The following is a 9,956-nucleotide window of genomic DNA, read 5'->3' as shown; positions in this document are numbered from 1 at the left end:
CACAGATTGTTAGATCTTTTCGTGTTTGCCTGCTCTGATACCAATTGAAAAGGCGAGGGTACCCAAATATACCTCAAGCTAAAACTTTTCCTACCTATAAGTCATTTCTCCGAAAGTGATTGTCTATGGACTGAGTCGAGAAAATACAAGTAATCGGTTCACACTTCGTGTGATCATATATGGATACGAGATCGAGACATTATAACAATAAAGTATGTTTACTTGATACAAAGGTTCGGACTTAACCAAACACAATAGGATTTCTTATCAAGTAAATATGAATTAACGTTTGTGTAATTTACTTTAATTATAATAAAAGAATTATAATACGGAATATAAAAGTAAATGACACAGCAAGATTTTGTTAACGAGGAAATCGCAAATGCAGAAAAACCCCGGGACCTAGTCCAGAACCGAATACTCTCAGAATTAAGCCGCTAAACAAAATTACACTAACTTCGTATAGTTGAGACCAAGCAACTAGCCCTATAGTTCACCTAGTTCCTTTTGTATTCCCACGCCTCCAACTTATAAATAAGTCACGTACTTGGAACAATTCCTTTGATTCGTATTCCAAACAGTAAAGGAACAACAAATCTGTTTGATATCAACTCTATTCAACCAAGTGATATGAGTCGGACAAAGGCTCTTCCGTTTATCTCAACATAAACTCCTTCGTCAGGTCCTTTGATCTATCTTATATTCAATCACCCAAAGGTAATCGTTTAAGATTACGCCAACAACACCTTTAATCCGAAGAATCGTGTTGATGCCAATCTACTTAATTAATCAATCCAATCTACCACAAGGATAAACCGATTATTAATTGGATCCTCTTTTACCTAAACAAGTATTGTGCACACCAAATATTATAAAACCCCAAATCAGATCTTCAATATATTTTTTGTCTTCAAATCTTCTTAAATCTTCAATAAAAACCCACACACGATCACTTGAATCTCTTGTGATCAATCACGCCCAAAATGGAGTCTGTTAACAATGGATTATCACAAGATTGTCTTTAGAACTAACAAACAGTCTAAAGATCCCTGTCGAAACTCTGAACTAGTTTGAGTGAATCTTATATCAGAAGAGAAGATTCTCAAGAATAAAAAAACTAGGTAATCAGACTTCAACCGCCGTTAGTCAATCAAATCAATCGAAAACAAAAGATAAACCACAATTATCTAGTTTCCCACCAACGGTACACGCTAGAGCTTCTCAATCCCAAAGAAGACTTTAAACTGAGCGTCCGTAAGAGATTTCGCCTAATTAGGTTACTCTCCTTTCCGAATAGGCGGCTACACTAGTAACAACAACAAAAGAGTAAATCCGTTGTTACGAAGGATTAGTTTGCTAGAAAGGCAAACTTCGAGTATTTATAGACAAGGAAGTTTGGACACCAAGGAATTTCCAAAACCAAAAATATTCTCAAGATATTCATTAGAGCACAGATTTGCTTTTCATAATTCCTAGAAATGCTCTGTCCAAAAATAATGATCGAAATCTCTCGGAAAATCTAATTAGTAAATGCAAATTACTAATTATGTAATTTTCCTACAAAATGAAATTAATAACCTTAATTAAAAGATTCTTAACTTACTTATGTTTCGATCCTGGGATTCTCCTCCCTTAGACGTTAAGGAATATCTTTGAACAATTAAAGAAATAAACATTCACAACACGTGTTCAAAGTTTGTCGACATCTTTACTTTGTAAGTTCTCTTTCACACTTATAACCTTGAAACCGATTTGCCACACTTCCAAACAAGTTTAGAATTGGTTCATCTTACTTTCAAGAACTATGTGATTGATCAAACCAACATTCAATCGCAATCACGGGTTTACGGTTCTACCAAAACAAGTTTCGGTTCTACCTCCATGTGAGTATTGTGCATAGTCACATTAGCTTTCCAAAAATTCGGTTGACTAGGTACTAGGATCGGTTCCCCACATATATATGGTATCTAACTTATATGTGTTGCACGTGTCCATATGATAGATTTCCATTTGCCTAAAAACGTGTTGCACATGTCCATAGGATCGGTTTCCATTTCTACTATAAACCTTGCTGCACCCCATACAAGTATCGGTTCCCTTTGATGTACTGCACCCCTTACAAGGATCGGTTCCCCTTTCCTTTTAATTGGTTAGACATACAAAATCCGATCATACCACAGGTGATTACTTAAGATCGGTTTTACTAATAAAAGTTATACCAATACCTAAGTCAGGCCTTTGTGAATAGTTCTACCAAGAACACAACAAGTTGTGAGCGGTTATACTCTATCACACATATTGGTTGTTCATAAGATATGTAATGAATAACAAAACCAATAACACCTGGAAATTTCCTTTTCGGTCCACAAACAAGTTTATGAACTTACTTCCTTAGAACACATGTAAACATTGTTCCCTAGGATGAAATCCTCACCTCATATCCATACATAATCACAATAGCATTCAAATGATTATGGCGATGTCTTATCTACAAAATTTAATGGTTTAGCAATAAACCTCGTATTGTATTCCTTAATACTATGTCTATCTAGAGTTCAAATATGCTTCGCAATTATGTTTTCAATATGCACTACTTGAAAGATAAGTTAGGGAATGAAACAGTTCAAGTCAAATATCACTAACCTCAAGTGGAAGGATGATTGTTGTCGTTGTAGCTCCTTGCTTCTTCACATCTTCAAGACTTCGCAATACTTGTAATGTCTCATATCCTAATACTTTCAAGCTAACCCACACGAAGTTGACTCTAGTACATAATCAAGCGACTCTTAACATGAGTTTTGATTCACTAAAATATGACAACCAAACTTTACATACCAACGCTTGGTGGGTTCAACCGAGCAATGCTCTAACTCATACTGTATCCGGAAGGAAATATTATTACAGTTCCAATTATTAATGGAGTTCGAATGAACTTATCCATATTGGGGTATATAAGCTACACCGGAGCAATATCATAGGAAGCTGAACTATATATTATAACCTTTTAGTAGAATTTCAGAAATTCCACTCAGAAGATATTCCAATAATGACAGAAAACTTGATGTTTGTCATCACTATTCCGGCATATTCCAGTCATGGAGGTCCAAGTCATGGTGGTGTAAGTTCAAGTATTGGTAGTGCAGGAGGTTCAAGTGATGGTGGTGGAAGTCATCAAAGTTTGAGAAGTCGTTTAAGTCAAATAAGTTTGAAAATTCGTTTACTGCACGATGTAGATACACAATTACGTGTAGGTGATGAAGTTATTAACATGGAGACAACTCTTGGAGGTGTTTTTTTAACCAATTTCCAACTGACACTATGACTCTTGTGGTGGCTTGAACGTTAAAGCAGCTATGCAATCTACTTTATACCCTAATTGCCTCAACTACATCAGCATTTCAACTATTTCAAGGTTACTATCGTCTTCCCCTCCGGACGAATGATCCCCATCAGGTTGCTTTTCAATGTTTTGGCAATTCTGGAGAGACTCAACCACCAACTGAGTCTCAAACTTGTGACATCTGTGCTATGTTGAAAAACACCCTTCATCCATAAAACCTGACCAATTGCATCTTAATGGTCAAGAAAATCGGTAGTTTATGGATGTAATTTAATTTTAATATTTCTAAATTTAAGTGTTTTACTTTTATTAATGAAAACTATCTCAAAATTAATGTTTAAATCCAAATAGGTTTTACATTTCATGAAGTTTTAATTAGAGCAACATTTAATTAAAAACAACAACAATCGCGTTACATAATTGTTGAGCTTAGGGTTAAAATTGTAAAACCTTACATCTGACATGACGTCACTACGAGCGCATTTATTGAATCAATCAACATGCCTACGTAAGAATTACCAGGGTACTTTTTTTATACATGTGTCATGTGATGAGTGCCAAATATTGTATATATTTATCCCTTTTTGTTGGCATTTAACTCATCTTTTGTGCATTAATTCTACATTTTATCCCATATTCTGTATTTTCATTGTTTTCAAGAATAAATATTTTTATTAATTAATTTTGCATTTTTAGGTAATAAATAAAGTCTGGATGACTTGCGGAGCAAAAAGAGCAGAAAAGTAGTGAAAAGCCGGGAGAAATCACGCAAGGAAGCCGCGAAGAATGGTGCGCACAACCTCATTTTCTACACACAAAAACGCCTCCGTTCTCAGCCATCAGATCAGTTCTCAGAAGCATCCGATGGTCGCTCCTTCATAGAGCATCAAAATCTGAAGTCTCTGCCAAGCACCACAGCGCTGAAATTCCAAGCCTTCAGATTAGATGGTAGTTGAATCCAACGGTTTTTCCCTTGCTGTTCATCAAAGTTTGATATCTCCGCCTTACACTACAGCACCTAACCTAATCTAGCACCGTTCGTTTCGTTGTATCACTTCATCCGACGGTCGATCCACGCTTACCTCCGTATCGCCGTTGGATCCACCTACCATCTTCCCATCCATAGCTCCTTGTCGCAGATCATCAAACCTCGCTGAACCCGCCTAACACCCAAGTATCGAACACCCTATACCCAGCCAAACGCACCTTTCTTCTTTCTTCTCCATCTCTTCTTCCTTCAGAACCCGTACCACCACCATGTCCGTCTCCATCACCACCATCTTCTCCCCAAATCACTCCACCATCTACGCCACCAAATCACTCTACTCTACCTATAACCAGAAACCCATCCATCCTATTAGCCTATTTCGCTAGTTTCACAAACCCTCTCAAATTTAGGGTTTTGAAATTAGGGAAATAGAGTTATAGGCATTACAGAGATGGAAGAAGAAGCAATAGAAGCATGGGAAGAGCAGGAGGAACAAGAAGAGAGCATGGGTCGTCGACGTGGGTGAAGAATTTTAGGTAAACCCTAACCCTAGTTTTCTCGGTTTTGGGAATTAGGGTTCGTCATTCCTTTTTTGTATAAATTGAGGGCTGGGTATTACTGTTGAGGTGTTCTTGGGCTAGCCGAGATTCCCCCAAAATTGGGTTAGTTTAGGTTTAATTTCAGTTCTTAAATTTCAATTAGATTTCAATTTAGGGTTTCAATTTTAATTTCAAGTTCTGTTAAATTCTGTCACTTTTTATTGCAATTTGTGTTTTAATTTTAAGTTCCTGTTAATGTGCTTGTTTTAATTTCATGTTTTAATTTCCTGTTTTCATATCCTGTTTGTCTCCTGTTAAATGTGCTCCTGTTAAAATTGTTGCTCCTGTTTAATCATGTGTTCTGTTAATGTGTGTTGTTACTGTTAGATGTTGTTTACATGTGTCATGTTTAATGTTAATGCATGTTTAGTTCCATGTAATGTTAATATACCTGTTTTGTGATACATGTGAAGTGATAGAATGCTAGGCTAGAAACCTTTGAAGCACTGAATTGATTGAGTAATGGAAGAAATCAGTGCTCATAGCAAGCTGATTATCTTGCCATTCCATTTTTGTATGCTTAGGTTGCACTGATTTGATTGAGCATTGGGAGAAATTAGTGCTCATAGCAAGCTAATTCTCTTCCCATTCTTTATGAATGCCTTAGCTTTGCTTTGTTACTTCTTCTCCACACCCCTGCCCTTGGCCTTAGGCCTTGGTTCATTTATCTTGTTCACACTGTTTTCTTCATTGTCATCTTTCTTTTGCTGTTTAGTTTTTAGTCTGTTTAATCTTTGCTGTTTTTGCCATTCTTTTGTTCTCTGGTTTGCTTCCAATTTGGCCTAGAGCCACTGTTTACACTCCTCTTTTGCTACTAAGCCAGAAGCCCTGCTGCTGTTGCTTTTGCCCTGTTGTTGCCTCCCTTCCATTGCTTGTGCAGCTGTTGTGCTGCTGTTGCTGCTGTTTTCTTGGCCTTGTGCTGCTGTGCACTGCTTGTGCAGCTGCTGCTGCAACCCATCTGCCCTGCAACCCTGCTGTTGCTGCTTTCCTCTGCATTGCTGCATTGCCTCCCTTCCACTGCTGCTGCTGCTGCAACTGAGCCCAAAGCTCACTTCAACACTGAGCCCAAGTTCAATTCAGTGAAGCCCAAAGGCCTAGCTAAACCAAGCCCAGTTTCTAAGACCAAAAGCCCATTGTAAATTGTTGAAAGACCACAGGCCCAGCTCAAACCAAAGCCCAATTCAGTCAACTGTGGGCTTAATCAAAAGCCTAATTCAGAGACCAAAAGCCTGAACTCAATCAAAGGCCCAAAGCCTAGTACATTTCAAAGACCAACTGAGCCCAAGCTCAGTTCATTTCATTGTTAAAAACAAACCCATTAGACCCAATTTACTCAAAGGAGAATCAAAGCCCAACAATAGCAATTTAGAGCCCAAATAGCTAGAAACACACCAAACACACCCGATCTCTGTGGATCGACCCGTACTTGCACAAGCTACAACTGACGACCGTGCACTTGCGGTATTACTGTAGGCCCGCGTTTCATTGCGCTTAATTTTCATACATATCTCCGGGCCCACCAAGTTTTTGGCCGGGGATAATTTTTAGGACCTTTTAGAAGCCTACCAAGTTTTTGGCGCCGCTGCCGGGGATTGGTGCTGTGTTTTTCTTGTTGTTTTATTAGCTATTTTTGCATTTCACTGCATAGCATTTGCATCTGCATCTGCTTCACTTCATTTGCTGTTGGACCTGCTGTTCTGAACTTGTTTTTCCTCTGCTGGGACGCCACCAAGGTAAAGAACCAAAGCCCAACTGGGTTTTTGCAACAATATCAGAGCAGCTGGGCTGTGCTTAAAAGGTAACCCATTTAAGAGAACCCGAATTGTGGGCTTCCAATTTTTAATTGTGGGCTTGTAATATTAAAGCCAATTTTTGGGCTTTTTATTTTCTGTTGGGTTTGTAATTAATTTTTGTGGGCTTGTTTGTTTAATTTGTGGGCTTGTTTAAATTCTTTCATTGGACTTGTATTTTGGACTCTGGGTTTAAACCCAGCTGAGCTTGTAACCGATTGTGGGCTTGCTTCCACTCAAGAGTGGACCTCGAAACCAAAGTTTTAAAACAAACGTCGGGCCTTAACCAACTGGGCCAAATTAAACTTTCAAAATTAAAACTTAGTGTTTCGTGGGCCGCAGCCTTCCTTCCATTCCATTAGAGGACAAACAGTGGGCTTGCTCCCATTCAAAAACCAAATTTTATTTTCTTTTTAAAAAAAAAAAAAAAAAAAAGTTTTATTTTTCTCCCATTTAAGTCCAATTTTAGTGTTTTGAAACTTTCCATGTCTCTACACTTTTTCTTTTGGGTTGATCCTCAACTCTTTAGACTTTTGGTGTATGGTGATTTTTTTGTATATAATCCAGTAGATAAAATTTCTTAAAAACCCTTTTGTTCCTTTTGTATATATTTTGCTAATCCAATATGATCTCGGCTGAAATATGTTGGATTTTTGCCTTGAATAACGGAGTTTTAATTCTGCTTTCGCCGAAATCGGGTATTCTCTCTCCTTTTACTCTACTCAGCATGTCCCTTTCCATATGTTGCATAGCATTTGCATCTGCATCTGCTTCACTTCATTTGCTGTTGGGCCTGCTGTTCTGAACCTGTTTTCCTCTGCTGGGACGCCACCAAGGAAAAGAACCAAAGCCCAACTGGGTTTTTGCAACAATATCAGAGCAGCTGGGCTGTGCTTAAAAGGTAACCCATTTAAGAGAACCCGAATTGTGGGCTTCCAATTCTTAATTGTGGGCTTGTAATATTAAAGCCAATTTTTGGGCTTTTTATTTTTTTCTGTTGGGTTTGTAATTAATTTTTGTGGGCTTGTTTGTTTAATTTGTGGGCTTGTATTTAATTTTTGTGAGCTTGTTTAATTTGGACTGGTATTTTGTATTCTGGGTTTTTAAACCCAGCTGAGCTTGTAACCGATCACGCTATGTTAACTCGTTAGTGGGCCGAGTACCCAAATTCTAGGCCGAGATTTTGGACTCAGTTTCACCAAACGTTTTCAAACCAGCTGAGCCAAAGCAAACACAAAACCAACAGTGGGCTTGCTCCCATTCAAAAACCAAATTTTATTTTTTGTTAAAAAAAAAAAATTGCTCCTTATTTCAAAAACCAAAAATTTCCCAAAAATCCAAACCCATTAAAACCAAATATTTTTCCCAAAAATCCAAACCCATTAAAACCAAATAGTGGGCTTTGTGTCTTTACAATATGGGCCAACCTAGTGCTCTCCATGAATACATGTATCCCACAATAAAAATTCCATTATCATGTATTGTCTTACCTCAAACCAATAACCCTTTTAAAATAAATGCAAGCATGATACAAATACTTCCTATATTTCGAGGGTTCGATTCTGAGAACCCCTATACTCATGTAAGAGAGTTTGAACAAATTTGTCGGACTATGCAACCTGATCATATGTCCGAAGACTCTCTGAAATTGCGTTTGTTTACATTTTCTTTAAAGGAAAGGGCCAAAACATGGTTTTACGGTTTGAGACCACAATCAATCACCACTTGGGAACAACTCACTAATCAATTTTTCCAAAGATTTTTTCCACATCATAGGACCATCGCTATTCGTCAAAGTATCAATTGTTTTGTCCAATTGGATGAGGAAACTGTTTTTCACTATTTTGAACGTTTTAATGATTTGTTGAGTGAATGTACGCACCATGGAATTGAGAAGTGGAGACTTGTCGTCATCCTCTATGAGGGACTAGACTTTAAATCTCGAACCATGGTTGAATCTATGTGTAATGGTGAATTTATTGATAAATCTGTGGATGATGCATGGAATTTTTTAGCCGAGATTGCAGAGAAAACCCATCAATGGGAATCCGTTAGGGAAACAGGAACAACACCACATGATATGAGTCACCCCCATGAATTAGAGTTTTATTCTTGTAATAGCTCCGACCTTAGGATTGAAAATTATCCTAGATTGCAAAATCCCTATCATGATGATGATGATGATTATGATGTTATGTTAGAAGAACATGTCTATACTGAAAATGTTATGGAACCTTTGGGTTCAAATACATTAGGCTTCTCTGCCCCGACCTTAATGCATGATATTTCTTCTAGTATTCCATGTGATGTTTCCCCTGATTTGCCGATGCATGAGAATAAACCTGTTGATGATGTTGATAATTCTGATTGTGATCTTGCCAATTTGATTGATGATTGTGAGCATGATGTGACATGTGTAGATGAGTTAGAAGATTTTGATTTGATTGATAATGATATGCCTATTCTTCTACCTAAGTCACAATCTGATGGCCTTCCACCCAACCTAGATTTGGTTTGTACCCATATTGTCAAACCGATTTTTCTGAAAATTCCTAATCTAGGATTGGAACTGTGTGCCTCCCAAGTCCTCTTGGACTATTTTGCTTCAAAATATAACACTTTTAAAGAGCCACAGTTGGAATGCATTTCTTTGCCCATCCCGAAAACAGTCCATTATGAGTTAGACCTTTTGAATCCTGAACCCCTAAAATTAAAAGATTTTGTGCTTAAAAGTGAACCTGTTGAAAATTTTTGGTTTAAGGGTAATTCATTCGGTTTTTCACTCTCACTCCCATTTAAGTCCAATTTTAGTGTTTTGAAACTTTCTATGTCTCTACACTTTTTCTTTTGGGTTGATCCTCAACTCTTTAGATTGTTAGTGTATGGTGAATTTTTTGTATATAATCCAGTAGCTAAAATTTCTTCAAAACCCTTTTGTTCCTTTTGTATATATTTTGCTAATCCAATATGATCTCGGCTGAAATATGTTGGATTTTTGCCTTGAATAACTGAGTTTTAATTCTGCTTTCGCCGAAATCGGGTATTCTCTCTCCTTTTACTCTACTCAGCATGTCCCTTTTCATATATTGTTTTATAATTCTTTCCATATTTTGAAACATTGAGGACAATGTTTAGTTTAGGTTTGGGGGTATAGAGTAGATACCATGATAATTTGCCATAATTGAAAACAAACTCCTTCTTCTTTTTTGAAAAAAATTGAAAAATTCCAAAAAAAAAAA

The sequence above is a fragment of the Papaver somniferum genome, chromosome 6 (assembly GCF_003573695.1).
Source record: "Papaver somniferum cultivar HN1 chromosome 6, ASM357369v1, whole genome shotgun sequence".
In the NCBI taxonomy this organism is placed as follows: domain Eukaryota; kingdom Viridiplantae; phylum Streptophyta; class Magnoliopsida; order Ranunculales; family Papaveraceae; genus Papaver; species Papaver somniferum.
The sequence above is the reverse complement of the archived record's forward strand: the minus strand, read 5'-3'. Positions refer to the sequence as shown.